Source organism: Cavia porcellus, unplaced genomic scaffold (genome assembly GCF_034190915.1).
Source record: "Cavia porcellus strain 051 isolate PalLab524CR breed Dunkin Hartley unplaced genomic scaffold, mCavPor4.1 scaffold_14, whole genome shotgun sequence".
Lineage (NCBI taxonomy): Eukaryota > Metazoa > Chordata > Mammalia > Rodentia > Caviidae > Cavia > Cavia porcellus.
In genome coordinates this window covers 12818705-12836904 of record NW_026947497.1, presented here as the reverse complement: position 1 = coordinate 12836904, position 18200 = coordinate 12818705, and the positions used below count along the sequence as shown (strand labels likewise).

The 18200-nt window shown below is 38.8% G+C and overlaps 1 protein-coding gene across 1 annotated transcript in view; it reads left to right on the top strand.

Annotated features, from left to right (window-relative positions):
• The window catches only part of Arsj (arylsulfatase family member J), a 71968-nt gene that overhangs the window by 829 nt on the left and 52939 nt on the right, over positions 1–18200 (top strand). The gene's annotated exons all lie outside the window — the stretch shown is intronic.

The following is an 18200-nucleotide window of genomic DNA, read 5'->3' as shown; positions in this document are numbered from 1 at the left end:
TAGGTCTTCGATGGATAATTTACTCTTAGGGTATCATGAATGAGGGCAGACTTAATTAGTGAAACCTACTCAAAGTGCAGGGAAATTCCGTGGGAATACTGAGCAGGAGTTAGACTTACTCTGAAGTTTACTGTGCCTCTCTTGTTTGGAAATGTTCTGCGCAACTGGCAAAACTCAGATTATCTGGATGCCTAAGGGAATTGTTTTTAATATTGCCATCACTTTGCTAACTAGCTAAGTCTTCTGTTTAAGTGATTCACCCATGTTCATATTTTTACACTAGCCTATCAGAAAATAGGCGGCTGTAACTGACTTGGTGTCCCAGTTTAGTCTGGATGGAAGATAAAGCCCGAGGGCTGGCGTCAAGTTGCACCTAGACAGAGGAAGAAGAGCAGCTGCATTCTGTGGACCTTGTGATTTCAGTTGCAGGACAGGGAACCTTTGGTTCAGTGAAGTTGTTCTTGGAATTGGATCTCGCAAGAGAAGCCAGCATCCTTTGGAAAAGTAAAGACTACAGTATTTTGTAGGAATCTCTGTCTTGCCGAGACTTTTGCTTACAGCATAATTTCCACTGCTTGCAAACTCAAATTTAGCATCACTGCCAAAAGAAAAAAAAAAATAGAAAAAAGAAAAAGTACCTTATCCAGACAGAGAGAGGCCAAAGAGAGAGGTCTCACTTGATCTTGAAAGTTAAATGTGGCATCTTATAGTCAAGGGTATTCGATTATAAAGGAACAGATTGTTGGCTGGAACATAAAAAGTCCATCTGGTGGCCTGGAGGTCAAGCTCTTCATGCCTAATCTCAACCACCTTATATTTGGCTCATAAAATAAATGTGTTATAAAGTCTCAGTAGACCTCTTCAACTAATTTATTGAAATAAGATTTGCAATGGTAGCCGAAAATTTGTAACTGAATAAATGTGAATTTAGTTATCCACAGTACAGCGTATAGTCAAACAAGTGTATTCACCAAACCAGAAAATTGAGTTCTGAAACATCTGACACCCATGAAATATCTAATTTTTATCTTTTAGTCTTTATATCACTCAGTAAGATGAAACAAAACTAAGCTGGAAATAATTCTTATGTTTTATTTTTGTTCAAAGATTGAGTCTTCTGTGATCACACATTTAATGGTAAGATTTCTTTTCTTATTAAAATAGTCTACTCAGCACAGCAAGTTGCACAACTATTTTACAGCCAAAAAGTTCAAATAGCTACTGTGATTTCATTTAAATTTCTATTTGAATTAAACAGCTGAAGACATTTCACTTGTAGTTTCCCTTTTAGACAAATTGCTGGAACTTCCCTTTAAATGAACACAGATGTAAAAAAGAAAGTGGTTATTGAAACCTGGCTCCAGGCTTAATACTAATACTGTGGAGCCCAAAGAATATCGGTATTTATCCTCTCTATGAGCACATGTCTAGGCTTTCTGGATCCTCTAAGTGAAAAAGGAAGCAATAAAATCCCAAATGGGCTGAGTTGTTTTAAGGGGGAAAACAGGTTATGTGAAATAGGTTATGTGTGAGGACTCAAATATTTTCATGTGACGAGGAGTTTAAATGATAGAGGCTGAACTGATTTTTGATACTATTAAACAACACTACTTTCATGTTTTGCTTGAGTCAAATGTAAAAATATTATCTTTTTCTGCACAAATTGTAACACATTACATACAGACTCTTAATGGTTTAGTCTGACACTATTATGTGTTAATCAGCCAGTCAATCAACACTGATGTGCAGACCTTTGTATGCAAGCTGAGGAATAAGAAGACAGCCCTATCTCCAGATAGTAGTTATCAAATTTGAGTATGAAGGGGCTGGGGATTTAGCTCAGCGGCATAAGCACCTGCCTTGCAAGCAGGCGGTCGTGAGTTCGATCCCCGGTACCAATAAAAAATGAAAAAGATTAAAAAAAATTTAAAAAATTTGAGTATGCAAAAAAAAAATCCCCACAAATGCTAATTAACATGCAGAGTTCTGTGTCCAACAAGTTATTCAGATTCAGAATGTCTGTGGTTGATTGCAGAAATCATAAGTGATTTAATAAGCAATGAGAGTGCTACTAATAATAAATTAAAAGCATTAATACACATGCTGGCATCTACTGAGCAGTGGCTGTGCTCCTGGATGATGTATATTCAGCATGTATTATCTCACTGAATCCTTAGAACAATTCTATGAGTTCGTTCGTGGTGTTTGCCTATTTTATATACACGTGCTGTACGTGTTGATGATTCTAAAAGACGTAGTGATACGGGGTTCCAGCCACTGAACTTCAGTAAAAGCACTCTTAGGTGATCAGAGTTGACCTGGTGAGATAAAAGGTTGATAGGAAAACTGTGTGGTGACAAATACAGTGTTTAAATTTTTTAAATAGTAGTACAGTAAAAGACGTATGGCCATTGGTCTCCTTCAGAATGCTCCCCCTCCCTTCCAACCCACTTATCTCTGTGGGAAGGGTTGAAGCTGGAGATTGACCCACCTGGCGGGCTGGCATGAGGCCTGCTGAAGAACAAGCAGTGCCCAGGTAATCCATGTGAACAAGCTGCTCCAGTCCAGAAGACACCAAGCCTTTAGGTTACCGTGCAGGCAGATGGCTCAGCACTGAGGTGTCCCATCACGTTAATCTGCTAAATGTGTAAATAAATGCGCCCCTTTCCTCCCAGCCAGAGAGATATCTCCACCTGACCTCAGCTTCCTGTCTCTTATCCTTATTTCTGCATCCTCTCCTGTCCTCCTCTTAGGAAACTCTGAGAACTGCACAGGGTACAGTGTATCCCATCATTTTGGCCACTTTCTGAAACAGCTGTGGAAGTCTGTATTCTCGAATGTCTTTCTTTATGCTCTCTTGGCTACCTTGATGTCCTGAATTCATTCAAAACATTTACTTTGCATGATCATTTTGACTTTGTGTAAGGTCCGGAAATCACATTGTACCAGATCCAATGAATAAGGTGGCTGAGAGCAAATCATAATTTCTTACAAGCCTACCCTTCCACTGGATGCACTGGGCAGTCCAGTCGCTGTATTTTTATCACACCTTGTAAGACAGTCAGGAAAGAGGACTTCTAGAATTGCTTCAGAAAGTGTGTGTTTAAAGCACGGGGCAGTATTTTGTGGGGGAGGAGGTTTCCATAGCAATGTGTCTTACACTGTAATACTTTTTAAAATTTAAATACACACCTTATTTTTTGATCAGGCCTTGTTTGATTTATCTCAAGGCAATCTTACTTTTTTAAGTATCTCAGTCATGACATGCATGAATGACAGCATTGAATTAAAGCTTCAGAAAGAATGATAAAGTTTGAAAATTTAGACGTGCATTTATTAAGACTTTAGGAAATATTAGCAGCCAGAACTGAATGGATGTCTTTCATAATAATCTTGTGTCTTAACTATTCTGTTATTAATTTATTCCACTTGAAAACCATAATGATCATATTAATAAATGCAAAGGTAACTCGTATAATGCATATTTCCTAAATTCATTTCACTTAAAACACCCCATAACTGCTCTCTCTTTGCCAAGGATAGACACTCTCCTGATTTCTAATAACAAATTAATTTTATCTGTTTTTGAACTTTATATGACTGAAATTACAGTGAAATTACTCTTTTATGTCTGGCTTGTTGTGTTTGTATAATTTTTCCATGTTGTTGCTTGTGGATGTAATTTGTTCATTCTCATTCTGGATAGTGTTCCTTTGTATAAACACTGTAATTTATTTATCCATTCTGCTGTTGGTGGACATTTGGCAGTTTTCATTGTTGGGATGTTATGAGCAGTGTTGGCATAAACAGACTTGTCTGTGCTCTGGGTGCACTTGTGTGTGCATCTCTCTTGAATATCTGGAAGAAAATGAAACTGTTGGATGGGAGGCATGGTTATGTTCAGCTTTTATGGATACTGCCCAACAATTCTCAAAGTGATGCTACCAGTTTATACTGTACAGTATAAAACCTTTAATTTGCTGCATATCTTTGCCAAAATTTGGCATTTTTTATTTCAGTGTTTATAGACTTTATACATTGACTTAAATTTGCATTTCCTTGATAACTAATGCAGTTGAATATCTTCATATTTTTATGTACCATTTCAATATTCCCTCTTAAGTATTTATTCAGATATTTTTCCTGTTTTCTCTTTAAATAATTGTTTCCTCCTTATAGACATGGTAATTATTAGAATATTCTATTCCTTTGCAGATACTTGTATTGCAAGTATCTTCGTCCATTCTGTGGTTTCTTTTTTTATTTTTAGTAGTGGTTGTTTTGTTTTGTTTTAGTTTTGGTAAGCAGATTTTAAATTGAATATAATCCAGTTTACATTTTTTTCATTTTATATCCTATTTAAAATATCCTTGTATAACTCATGGTCATGACAGTAGTCTCTTTTTCCCTAAAATTTTTATTATTTTCTTTTTACATTTAGATCTTCAATTTATGTGGAATTAATTTTTTTAGTATGGTATAAATCAGAATTCGAAACTATCTTTTCCATACATATGTCCATTTGTCTTTCCCTCTTCTTTAAGAAGGTCCACTGCAGGTCACCACTTGAAGGATCTGATGAGTGTCCATCCATGTGTGGTCTGTTTCTGTGCCTGTGCTGTTCCATTATCTATCCATGTGTCAAGAGTATAGTCTCTGCTAGTTACTGCGGCTTTGTAACAAACATGAAGATCTAGAATGGACACCCTCCTCTTTGTTCTTCAAAATTGCTGTGACTGTTCTTTGCCAGTTCATTCATTCTAATAGGAAGAAGAGAAACGGAGTACAGATTCAGATCGTTGGAACATTTGGTTTGGGGGCTAGGAACAATAGTTTTGTTCTAACTTATCCTACTTTGCTAATACTATAAGTGCAATCATCAACAGAGAATGAAGAGAGAGAAATACAAAATATTTTTCTAGGAGAGTGACATAGTGAATTGAGTGAACAAATGTCATAAATATATGGAGCAGTAACGAAAGCCCACTTGAGACTTACGGTCTTGAATTCTAGCTGAGACCAGTCATTATTTGTTAGCTTTACTTTTTTTTTTTTTTTAGTAACTACCTTGTGCTAGCCAGGCAGGCACGGGGCCACGGAGCTGTAGCCTGAGCCCTGTTTGCTTTGTCCCTGCCTGGCTCAGTTGCTAGTGTGCAGGTAGCATAGCTCCAGAGGTGGATTTGGTTGTGCTTGGAGGACTTCCCCAGTGAATTGAGGTGTGGAACAGAGACTCTGAATGTAGCCTATGAGGAGGGGGCGTCAAAAGTGGATAAGAGTAATGAGAGAAATCTATAGTAAATTTAGAAACTAAAATGATAGATAAGAGTACATAATTGCACCCAAAATATTGTAAGCAGGAGAGTTTTGAAATGAGAGATGAGTAAACACCAAGGTGAGATGGAAGAAATCACCTTTGAAATGACGAAGGCAAGGTATTAGAAGGACAAGGTGTTGGATGATCATTTTCACAGATATCGAATATTGAGAATTATTAGAAGAACATTGTAAAGAGGGTAGCAGCCCAGTCCTCGGATCATCTGTGAATGAGGAGCCCGGAATTGTTTAGAAGGCTGTACCTGGAAAGCTGGTGGGTCTGTTGGCTGTTGTTGCCTTGCTCTTCAAAAGAAACGAGCTTTTGAAGGGAAACAGCCACCAAATAATGTGGAAGTGCCAGGGTGGACCTAAGAGGACACTCATCCTGGCTCCGGGCTCTGGTCCTCGGGGTGTGGGTCAAAGGCCACCTCCAAGCTGAGAGTGTGGTAGGAATAACCATCAATCAACTAGAGCAAAAAGATAGAAAGAAGGATGTCCAGGAAAGAGAAGAGGAAAGAGGAATCTCAGAATAACAGTCTTCTAATAACAGGGCTTTCTGGAAAGGCTCAGGCTCTGAAGATAGGACAGGGAAGAACTAAATAAGAATGGAGATAAACATGGAGATGAGAATCACAGTACTGCTCATACGTTAGAAGGATCGGCGTTCTGGTGATGACTTAAAATTAGAGCTAAGAGGCAGGCTGAATTTTTTTTTTTTTTTTTTTTTTTACCTGAAGCTTTTAGGAAATAGTAAAGATTTGGTTTTAGTTATAACCTGTTTCTGGAGATTAACTGATCTGGGCTTCCTCATTGTCCGTTACCAACTACTGCACCCACACTCTGTATAGTGGGCACACAGGAGGTTCAGCAGGGGCCCAAAAGGATCACACCCAGTAAGCCTCTTTTGTGGTCTGCAGAGGGCTGTGAGGTGGTGGAACGCGACTTCCAGGGGTTTACGAAGTCCTGTTTTTGAATATAAAATTCTCAACTTACAGTTATGCTAGTGTAGGACAGCCTGAGAAAGAAACTGAATTTTTTCAGCACTCTCACAACAGAGTCAGGTGCGAGTTAGAACGAGGCATAGAGAGTTCGTTTTGTGAGTGTGTACGCGCACACACACACACACACACACACACACATACACTCAGCTCATGTCATAAAGTCAAGGTCAAGCATACTCCTCCTTCCATACACTTCTTTTATTCGAGGTCTAGTCTTAAGGAACATTTTATACCTGGAGAGTACTCAGTTTGAGTTGCTAACAGTTCACTCATTTATAAATAATTAATACTTAAACATTTAAACAAATGTTCAGAACAATTAGGCATTTCCTTTGAGCCTTACTTCAGCTTTGGAGAATTAACATAACAAGTGGACAGGGTAGCTTTAAAAGCATGTACTGTGTTTCCCAAAGAATGGCTCAGTGGTTAAGATAGTTCAGCATACAGCTGCCTGTTCCTATTTGACCCTGTGGGTTTTCTGGGAGTAGAATCATAGTCAAGTGAGCTATTGGCACACCCTGATAATCAAAGTCTCCAGTGTTAAGTGAGTCTTTTAAAAGGCTCCCTTTGAAGTGAAGCTCCGTTCAGGTAATACTGTTGAGTTTCCTGAATAGCTGTTCTCCAAGGTGGAAATGTATCCAGGTGCAAGGAGCTGAGAACATCTGGTTTCATCCAGTAACCTTTCTCAGAGATCAAAGATGGAAGACCCAAAGCCTTAGAGCTTTTAATGCGAGCTCAGTATGAAAGCTCCTTTTAGTTTAAAGCTTGGTTTCATTTCATTTTTTCCTATAGCAATATCCTAGAATTAATTTGAATTTAATCTTTCTCCATATTTTACTTTGATGTAATTAGTTTGTTGACATATTCTTTTATCACGGTAGATATTAAATGTCCCCAGTAGTGTCGCCTCATTGAGGCATCTATTTCTCCTTTGTGCTTTATTATAAAAAGACTTTCTGCCTTTATTCTTTTACTCCCTCTCTTCCAATTCATCCAACACATTTGCATTACTGAAACATGACTCTTCTTGCTAAACCACCCTTAGAAAACACCCACTCTCTTTCCCTATTGACTACCAAAGAATGGGAAAATAAATTAAGTTTTACTGAGGTCCTTTATGTGCCACTTGCTTTTCAGACATACTGTCATTCGATCTTCAAATTCACCCCCTAAGGTAAGACATTTTTATTATTTTGAAAAATATTCATGAAATATTAACAAATGCCCTCATTTTATGAATAGTATGCAAAAATTGTAGCGGGTTACATAACTTGGTAAAGATCACACAGCTTCTATGCTGCAGAATAGATCTTTGTACCTAAACCAGTGTAATTTCACCGAAATCCTTACTGTTTTCATCAAAATCTGTTGTGTGTCCTGTAAAAAATTGTAAGCATCTTTATCCAGACTTCAAACAACACTTAGCGTCTACCTTCACGGTCTGTGTTCCGGAGTCACGGACTGTTCACGGTTTCAGCAGCCTATCATGCTCCTCTCCTTTTTTTTGCACTGTCCCCACCTCGGAATTCACACCTCTTCTCTCTTTATCTAAATGCCAGCCACCCATAAGACACAGCTAAAATGCCACAGTCACCATACAGCTTTCCGTGATGCCTTCGCCAGAAATAATTTATCTCAGTGATGACCTTTCATAATTCCTGCTCCAACTGCCTTGTTAGGCATGATTTCTCCCTTGTTCACAGCTCTTACTGAACCGTCTGCCTCCTGCTGGTCCCCTGAGAAGTGAGACTGGGATTTATGATCCCCATAAATCTCACGGTAGCCAATCCCATGCTTTCTACTAATAGGAACTAAATAAATGTGTGGAGAACGAATGAATGAATGGATGGATGAATAAATGGTTATTTATTTCCCTCTAGCAGGCAAGGTGATAGAGCAGAAATGGCATAGAATTTATAGTGAGGAAATGTTACAGAGCTGATTTAACAATCAGATGACTGTGACTTTGAATAAATCACTTAATCTTTCTAAGACACATTGTTTTCATTTGTAAAATAAGAATCATGCTATTAGTTACCATTCCAACCTCAAGCTGTTCCACTAATAGTTGTGATAACATACATGAAAATACTTAGAGAACTCTTACATATCATATAATTTAAAAATTATGTTACAGTTATATCTCCATAATTTTTAATTAATACAGATCTTATAATAACTGCTTCTTTGCTCTTTTGCAAACCTTTTGGTGAGCTTAGATATGTCTTTCCAGAAGTCAGCATCAGCAAACAGAATTAAAACTGAATCCTGTGTTCATTTTAGCGTTTTTATCTGCCAGATTTTTCCACATGATTCTGTTAGTTCTAAGCTGTCCAGGCAGGTGATTAGGGGTAGACTTTTTGGTTTTCGGTGTTCTTTTTTTCAGGTTTTGTACTTTTAGACTGTTCTAGTTGCCTTTGGTTTCACACTTGCCAGAACCTGTCAGAACCCTGCAGAGGCTGAGACTAGTGATATATTTAAATGGTGATGTTCAGAGTATAATACTAAATGAGAAGAATGGAAAACAGGGCAATGGAAAAGCCCATGATTGCTTCAAATTCTTCCAATCAACAATTTTAAAACATTTTATTGAATAACATCCACATACCTCATTGTACTCTGAATGCCAGCTCACCCCAAGGACTACCAGAAGTAGGTATCTAAAAGTAGTTTTGAATTAATGCATTGTTCCAGACTTCATGGGGACGACATTTCACGTGCTCTGTGATCACTATTTCAGTGACTTCCTAATGATACATTAATGCCTGTGTCTGCATTCACACCGTGCAGTGGGACCTGAGTTACACTCCCTTGCTTAAAATTTTTAGCAACCTCCATTTTGTTTCTGTTTTATTTTAAAGAGAAAAAAGGACAGAAAAATCATCAAGCAAATCAAATAACAACAACAAAAGCAAAATGACAACAACAACAAAGAACAATAGCTCTAGGTTTTCAAAACAAGATGATAGAAATTTTAACAGTGGTTCTTATGTTGCATGTTGTTACCTTCAGAATAGTTGTTCCGGTCACCAAATACACAAATAAAACAATAGAGTAAAATGAACAGGCATTGGATTTCAAAACCAAGACAGAAGGAAATCCCCCACAGTTGCTTATAAGACATATTGCTATCATCCAAATAGATGCTCAGCTACCAGCTTTAGGCCTGCACACTCCATCAAACAATACAGGCATTATTATTATTATTATTTTTTTTTTTACTTCAGTTGCTGTCATCTTAGCCTGGCTTCCTCCAAATCAGCCTATTGCTTACAGAGGCTGTGAGTGGGGTGGGGTGGGGTGGGAGCTGTTTCCCCTTCTTGTCCGCCAGCCTCCGCATTGGCTGGCTCACAGGTAGGTGTAGTTTGACTTCTTGATTCTCTTCTCCCCTCTTTTGGCTCACAGGAAGGTGTGGCAGCTTCTATTAATTCCTGAGGCCACCTTAAGTAAGACCCTACAAACTGCAGCCTCTAATAAGCTTTCCCTGCAATCTCTCACACTTTTCCCCTGACAACCCTCTCAAGTTATCACTGTAGGAACTTGTGCTTTCCCACAGGGCTCTGCCCCTGACCCGAGCAAGTCTCTTCACTGGAATATACTTCATTCTCTGCTGGGAGAATACTGCTGCGTCCTCCTCTGCCTTCTCCGACCCTCATCCCCGCTTCTCCTATCCTTTTCTGTTGCTTCCCTCCCCCCATGTCTGGCAGAATTAAGTGCATTTTGTGGTAGTACTGTTCCAACAGCCTCTTCTGCAGATACCTCTGTCAGTGTTCACAGTATGTGGTAATCATTTGCTTACCCCTTTCCTTCTAATCCCCAAGTGAACAACACTACACAAAAATATAAATTGAGAAGCTAAAAGCAAGAAACTTATGCAATGTCAGCCATATAATTTTATACTTGCAGATTTTTCATGGGATAATGGGGTGATAATTCTAGCACCTACCTTACACAATGTTAGCATTATATAATATCATATAATGTTTATGGATATAATACTTACATAAAGTCAGACATATAATTTTATGCTTTGAGATTATTCATGGAAAAATGAGATGATAATTCAAGTATCTACCTATTTATTGAAAGGATTAACTGGGATTATGTACAGAAAGCATGTAAAACAGGGTCTAACATATAGAAACCCATGGAACACAGATAATATTGACTATGTGTAGAAGTGACAAATTTATATCATCCCATATACAGTTAATGAACGTTTGCTGATGAGCAGATTTTCGAGAAATATTTATTCAGTCATCCTGTTGAATCAAGTCAAAAACTGTGAATGAGAAAATATCTTAAAATACAGTAAGTGGCTTTTGATTGACATTCTTGAGTTCTGAATTTTAAAGGCTCTTTATCTACTAGGGCAATGGCTTAAATTTTAAAGGACTGTTTTGTTTTGCCAGGTGTGGTGGTGCATGCCTGTAATCCCAGCATTTGGGAGGCTGAAGAAGCAGAATTACTGTGAGTTTGAGGCCAACCTAGGCTAGTGAGTTCAAAGCCAGGCTCAACTGCATAGTGAGACCCTGTCTCTAAATAAATGAATAACAAAACAAAGCAAAAAACTGAGCATGGTGGTATATGCCTATAATCCCCTCGCTCAGGAGGCTGAGGCAGGAGGATCCTATGGACTCAAGGCCAACCTAGGCTACTAGTGACTTCAAGGCCAGTCTGAACTACATAGTGAAACCCTGTCTCACACAAACAACAACAACAAAAATTGTCAACTTTCATATATAATTGCTTATCAACTGCGATAGCATCCTACCATATTTGATAGAATTATGTAGATATACATATTCAGGTTGGTAGCAATCTTAACAAATGTTCAAGTATAATTTGAAACTACCGTATTCAGAGAAAGCAGTCTTATTAAGTGGAGGTGATTTGAAAAACAGTGGGTATTGCACTGACTGCCTGGGTGTAACTGCCAGGTTACCCTGGAGGAGACTGTAAAGGAACTGGAAACTAGCTGGGCCCTGTGTGTGTGCCTGTGGGCAGTACTGTCCCGGTAGCTAGTCTGTGGCTCTTGTGTATTCCTCAAACACTGCCTTGCTTTAGGTCCTATGGATGCATCTCTCAGAAGAGACCTGGTATCCATTAAAGTGCTTCTGCTCTCTCCTAACATGAGTGAGAAAGAGTCCAAATTAGACAAAGCCCTTGGTTCAAGAGCAAAAAGCAGCAGAATTTCTGAAAACTAAGTCATGTAATTAAAGGACCTAGGAATGTAAACATTTGGCATATTTCTCTTTTGAGCTTTTCTATCACAGTGCCAACTTGAAGTAAAGAGTCTTGTTTGAATTAGGAAGCTTTGACTTTGATCTAGTTTTCATCAGTTTTGGGGAACATATAACCATGTAATAATTCTTTTAAGTTCTATAACTATCTGAGTTAGATAAGGAGCTCCTGATCATAAATTGAGTCAATTGAATCTGTGTTCTAAGATTTGCTAAAATTATTCACTGATTTGTTTCTAAGAATAGAAATTTTTGGATTTTTTTCCCTTTCTGATGCACTTCCAAAGTGATTCCAAAACAACAAACAAGTACATAAGTAATTAAAAATAGAGATTTTGGGGCCAGGGATATAGCTCAGCAACATAAGTGCCTGCCTGGCATGTACAAGGTCCTGAGTTTGATTCCCAGTAACTCTCCCTACCCTCGCCCAATAACATTTTTGAGAGCAATATTAATATGATGACATTTAATCCTCACCACAAACCTATGACACTGGTGAAATTTATTATTTCTTAGTTTTATGAAGTAGATTTTCAAGATTAAATGGATACCCTTACAAATTCTGTAAGAAAAGCGTACATTGACTAATTCTAAGTGTTCATGAAATTTTCTACTGCAAGTTACTGGTTTCTGAAATAATGGCTCTTGATTCAATGGGTCTTTGTTTATTTCTCTAAAATTCATTCATTCATTCAATATTGAGCACCTTCTCTTATCAGGTACTAGGATCCGTTCAATCATTTATATTCCAGTGCAAGGAGACACAAATAAGAGTGTGCTCTCCATGAAGGACGCTAAGGCTAGAGAGGGATGCAGACAGAGAGGGCAATACTGTGGAGGTCAGGAAAGGCTCAGCAATCAATGAGGCAGGAGGGAAGGCAGGGAACCCATAGTCCTGTGTCAGGAACACCTCTGGTGTTTTCCTGCACTTTTGAGAGGACAGCCCTGCTAGACTGGACCTGAGAGAGGACCCGGTGAGTGAGAAATGGAGTCAAAGCAGTTACAGAAGGCAGATCTGTGTGCGATGCAGGCCAGGCAGGGACTTTCCCTCTCAGTGAGATGTAGGTCACTGGGGTCTTAGCTCACAGGAGTGATGTGAGCTAATTTCAATAATTTAAATTAATTGTAGCAGAATTGCTTTAGTGGTTATATCTAGGATGATCATAGGGGTAAGCACTGCAGCAGAAAAACTTGTTAAAGAGGCCCTGTGTGAAGGATGGATGTTAAAGAGGCCCTATGGGAAGGATGGATTCTGAGTATAAGTCACTGATATGCCCCCATGAGTGTTTGATGGATGCCAAGTGGGATGAGAAGAAAGGGAGGCATGAGGACACTTCAAGGTCATTCATTCAACTGTTAGCAAAAAAAAAAGGTACTTGTTCAAGCATTATGACTGATTGTAAGTGTGACAATTACCTTTTGCACTTTGAAGCCCACCAGTAAATAATAGCCTTTGTCTTTCTCTCCTTATCCTGGCTCTTGGCTTACAGTTTGAGGGACTGTAGTTATGGCTGTGTCTTTTCATTAGCACAGTAGATGAGCTGTAGGAGTTTAGTCCATGTTTCATTTCTGATGCAGCCACTCACTAAGAATTCAAAAGCAGGCACTGGATGTGTGTGTTCAGGGTGCTTGTGTGGGCCCAACACTGTTCCACCGTGACATTAACTGGGTGGCTTTGCTGTGCTCCTTACCTTTCCACCGGAGGCTCATGGTCACAAAAGCTGGCACATTATTTGGTTTGGAGGAAGAAGAAATCGAGGAGATCTGATGTACAAATGTGAAATTCCAGTGTCCATTAAAATGCAAATGTTACTACTTCAGACATTTGACTGTATTAAGTGTCAAGTTCAACCACGCACATTTCTCCCTTTGTGGTGAGTTGAGAATTTATGTGGTAGTTATTGGTTGGCTGTGCCTCTGAATGATGATTCACAGCTATGATTTTTAAAGGTTTTCTTCTGGCATGATTTTTTTTTTCAGTGAGGCACACCCTTTTGTTTCTCATTTGAAAATGGCTTAAAATGTATCATTTGCTTTTATTTTTAGAAAATAGTCTCCCTGTGTATCTTTTTAAACTTTTCCACATGGTGATCTGTTCTTCCTTCTTCGGGAGCAATGCCCTTGCTGAATAGCTGATGAGCCCCCTTGAGTAAGTTGTATCACTGCTGTCTTTGGGAGTGGTTTTTTGGGCCAAAGAGTTAACAGCTGTGCAGACACTGAGAAAAATTTCATTGAGATGCATATCTGTTACCACACCCAGTTTGGAAATCAAGATGTCCAACCTTTGCCTGGGATAGCACGTTATCCAAAATATTCTTTCTTAGATTTTAAGGACAAGCATTGTTAAAAAAAAATTCTCATTTCAATGTCAAAGAACATTTTCCATTATTTCCTTTAAAAATACTAAGCCTGGGGCTGGGGATTTAGCTCAGCGGCATAAGTGCCTGCCTTGCAAGCAGGCAGTCTAGAATTCGATCCCTGGTACCCATAAAAACGAAAAAGACAAAAAAAAAAAAAATACTGAGCCTAAGAATCATAAACAAATTCAAATCCCTCTGTTTATGTTTTTTGTTTGTATTTTGGGGATTGAACCCACGGCCTTTGCATTGAGCTCCAGCTCCAGCCCTTTACTTTTTATTTTGAGACAGGGTCCAAATTGGTTAGGCTGGGCTTGAGCTGGTGACCCTCCTATTTTAACCTCCCAGAGTCCTGGAATTAAAGGCATGCATCCTGTAACTGGCTCTCGCCCTGTGAAGTTTAAAAAATTTTTCTTTTATCAACAGGTTTTTATTAATCTTAAATTCCCTGATTTTAAACCTTTGTGTGAAACTATGCAAGCCGTGATGACTTGTCATGGAAATGTTATTTTACTTTTCTGGACTGAAGCCTTCTCCATGCCTGAGTGGCCCTGAGTGGCAGGCTCCTTGCAGGCTGCACAGCAACCCCTGGGGTCTCTTTCCCTCAGTACTTATTTTTGACCTCCTGGAGCTGGCAGGTTCACACGTGCTTGCCTGCCATTGGTAAACGGCCTTATTTCCTTCTTCTGTGATTTACAAACTCATTTTCACTGTGGAACTTTTCACTCAGTTGACTTCTTGACAGCAAAGCCTGGTACATAAAGCAGACGAAAGCAGAGCCACTGGAACAGTTCCTGGCACCACCACTTCCTTCCAGGAGTCTCAGGGCACCTCTGCCCAGTCTCCAGGGCTGCGGGCTCATCATCTGAAGTGCTCGGCCCTCAATCCACTCAGAGGATTCTTGTCCAGCCCATCAAGGAAGAGAAGTAGTTGACTTAATGCAACCAAAGAGTGCCGTGTTAATAATGTCATTGTGCTCAGAAGATAGGCATCATCTAAAGAAACATGACACAGTTGACTCAACAATTGCAGCCAGAAAGGCTGCCCAGTTCTTAAATACAAGGTTCAGGGAGGTATGTGGGAAATAGTAGTGAGTCAGCAGTTTCTGGAAAGTACAGACAGTTTCACAGATATTGTCAGACTTTCAGGGCTTCCTCTCACCATTAAATACCTTTTAGTAACACAATAGTGAGGAAAGAGCCCAAGAAAACTATCTTTAAATAGTTAAGTTATACATACACAAGGATATTACAAAACGGATGTAAAAAACTACCACTAATTTGTTCTCTGTTGATACACAGTCTGTGAAATGCCTCCTGCAGTTCATTCTCAATGCTACACTTTTCACATCGCCCTGAACTTGCATTATTGACTCTAATTATGTTATCAGTATCTCATTATCGTATCTCTAACTCTACAACATAGAAAGTAGCAGGACGCCATTGGGTTTGAGAAGAAACAAAAAATATTGATAGCAGTAAGACTGGAAAAGAGAACAAAAATTCAAGAGACAATGATAGAAGGAACATGACTTAATTTTCCCGTGAACATAGGCTTCACATAGAGGAGAAAGTAGAAAGCTTTCAGAAAAAGTTCTCTGTAGGTGACTGGTAAATCATAGTAACATTAATCAAAACAGGCAGTAGGCAAAACACAAGGTAGGGAATAATGTGACTTTAAACCATGGCATAGTTTCATGCCATCTTTCAAGAACAAAATACTGTGTGATGGTATCCCACAGCGCACACATTCTGATTAAACAGTTAATCCCATGTTTGCTCAAGTTGCTGAACCATTTTTAAAAATCGTATTAAATTAAAACACAGTGACTACCTGTAGAATTTTGGTTTAAATGCTACACACGATCATTGTAACATTTTAAAATAAAAAATGATAGAGCAGAGGCTCTCCTAATAACTGTAAATTAAAAATTAAACATGAAAGCCATGAAATACTATTTGTCTCATTCCCTGTACTTCTTAACAACTAAAAATTTTGTCTGTCTTGACACTGGGAAATTGTTCACAGGTTTACATAGGTCCCTGAGGTCCAAATAGTTAAGTACTCAGAGTGTTTTATTAGTTTATTATGACTCATGTTTGGCCAGATGACTCAATATTAGGGAATTTGAGTCCCGAAGTCATAATGAGTCCATGCATTTGAAACATTAAACAGAAGATTTTTGAAAGGAAATGTCATGTGTGTTTAGAGTCAGAGCTGCTAACGAGACAGAACATCGGTCTGAGAGGAACCGCATTTTTTCCCTTGCACCGTGTGTTGCTGGATTGTGGGGTTTGTGTTCTGTGTGAGCCATTCAGGGAAGTATCCACAGCAACAAGAGGGGCATTACTTAATTTCACAGCACTGTCCTCAAAAGGAGGGTTCTCTTCAGGCACTTGCAGTTACTGAAATTTTATGTTGTGTTTTTAATTTCAACTTAAGGAGAAAGATCATTTTTATCACCCTACTCGTAAGAGTAGCTTGGATTCTAGAGAATTATCCAAAGGGTTGGTGGTGCATCCCTGTAACCCCAGTACTGTGTGAGGCTGAAGCAAGAGGATTGCAAATTCAAGCCAACCTGGGCCATGTGACAAATGGTGAGACCCTGTCTCAAAGTGATGTATAAAGTAAAGGGCAGGGGAGGCTGTGGCTCAGTAGGAAGAAAAAAGAAAGGGACAGAGAGGGAGAGGGAGGAAGAACAGGAGGGAAGGAGAGGGAGGGAGGAGAGAGAGGGAAGGGGGAAAGGGAGGAGAGGGAAGGGAAAGGGTGCTTGTTTGGGCCCAAGAAAGTTCAGTAGTGGGGCAGAAATGCTAAGAAGAGGGGTAATGTGTAGGAGGGGCTTGGCTATGAAATTAAAAAAAGAGGAGAGAAATTCTGTAGTGTCTTAAAAAATAGTCTATTCCAAAGCAGGGTATTTTCAAGCTAGAGAGACGTGCTTGAAGGTAAGATGAAAGCAAACTGGAATATATAAAGTAAACAGTGGACAGCGAAAGATGAAAAAAATGGAAAATCCCTCTTCTCAGCCTATTTGAAATGTAATTGTCCTTGAAGCACCAGATCAATACTAGATCCTTGTGCCTTAAGCTTTGTGTGCAGGGAGCTGTTAAGGACAAAATGTGACAGCTGCATCTACAAAGCAGAAAGTCCTCAATCCATGTTACAAGGGTACTTGTCAAAGCTCAGTGTTTAAAGATCTGTGGTTATCACGTGATATGGGGAACACAATACAAATCGAAAAATAATGTGTACACCCAGCTAAACATTAGACCACATCCTGTCTTCAGTGATGACACTGGTGACATTGTGCTGCTGGTAATGCACATAATTTCCTAACCCTAATTTTTCTTCTATACCGCATTCAGGCAGACTGGATTTTCATAGTATAATATTTTATGCACAAGAACATTCATTCGGTGGCTAGTTTTTCTTCTTCTTCTTCTTCTTTTTTTTTTTTTTTTTTTTTTACCAGATTGTTTCACTCAATTCAAGTTGCACCAGCAAGTCTGGTGTTCAGCTTTCTTTCAATTGTATACTTGGGAGTCTCTCTCTCAGCAGCAGCAATAGCTGGGTGGCATCTCTAAGTAGATTCCAGGCAAATTCAGGCTGTGTTTATAATTTTTCATATGTTGGCTTATGGTTTCTTTTAAAAAGGTTCCCTAAAACAACATGAAAATGGAAAAAGATTTGCCACACTTATATGTGTCACTCAATATGAAGTATATTTCTTTATTTGTTTATTTATTTATTTTTCCTTGAGCATCTCAGCACAGAACATAGAACGCTAATCACAAAAACATAACTCGGAAGATGTCATCCAGACAAGATGTCCTAGGTCTGTGTGCTTGTGCTGTTAGTCACTTATTCATGTAAGTTTTAAGACTGTATTAAATTATTAAATTAAGAGCAGTATCTCAACTTTACAGATGAAATTCTAACTCACTTGAAATTTTTTCTCATGTATGCAATCTGTAGTCTTTCTTGCAAGTTGGTTACTTTTTAAAACATTAAAATGCAAAGCACATATAATGCTCAACATACAAATGAATGAGTCCCTTGGAATCTGAAAGCCCGCATTACACACTTGTGGTCGTGCTGTTGTGCTCACAGTAGAGAGGACTCGGAGTCAGTGAGTTGTGTTCTTCAATGTCCCACCTTAAAAAGGCTGGGTTAAGATTTTCATACTCAAAGGAGCTAAGGTGTTTGTACCGTTGCAGAACAACATGAAAGACCCATTGACATTTTCCAGTGTATGCTTGTTCTACTGATTTGTATATTTTATTTTTCAA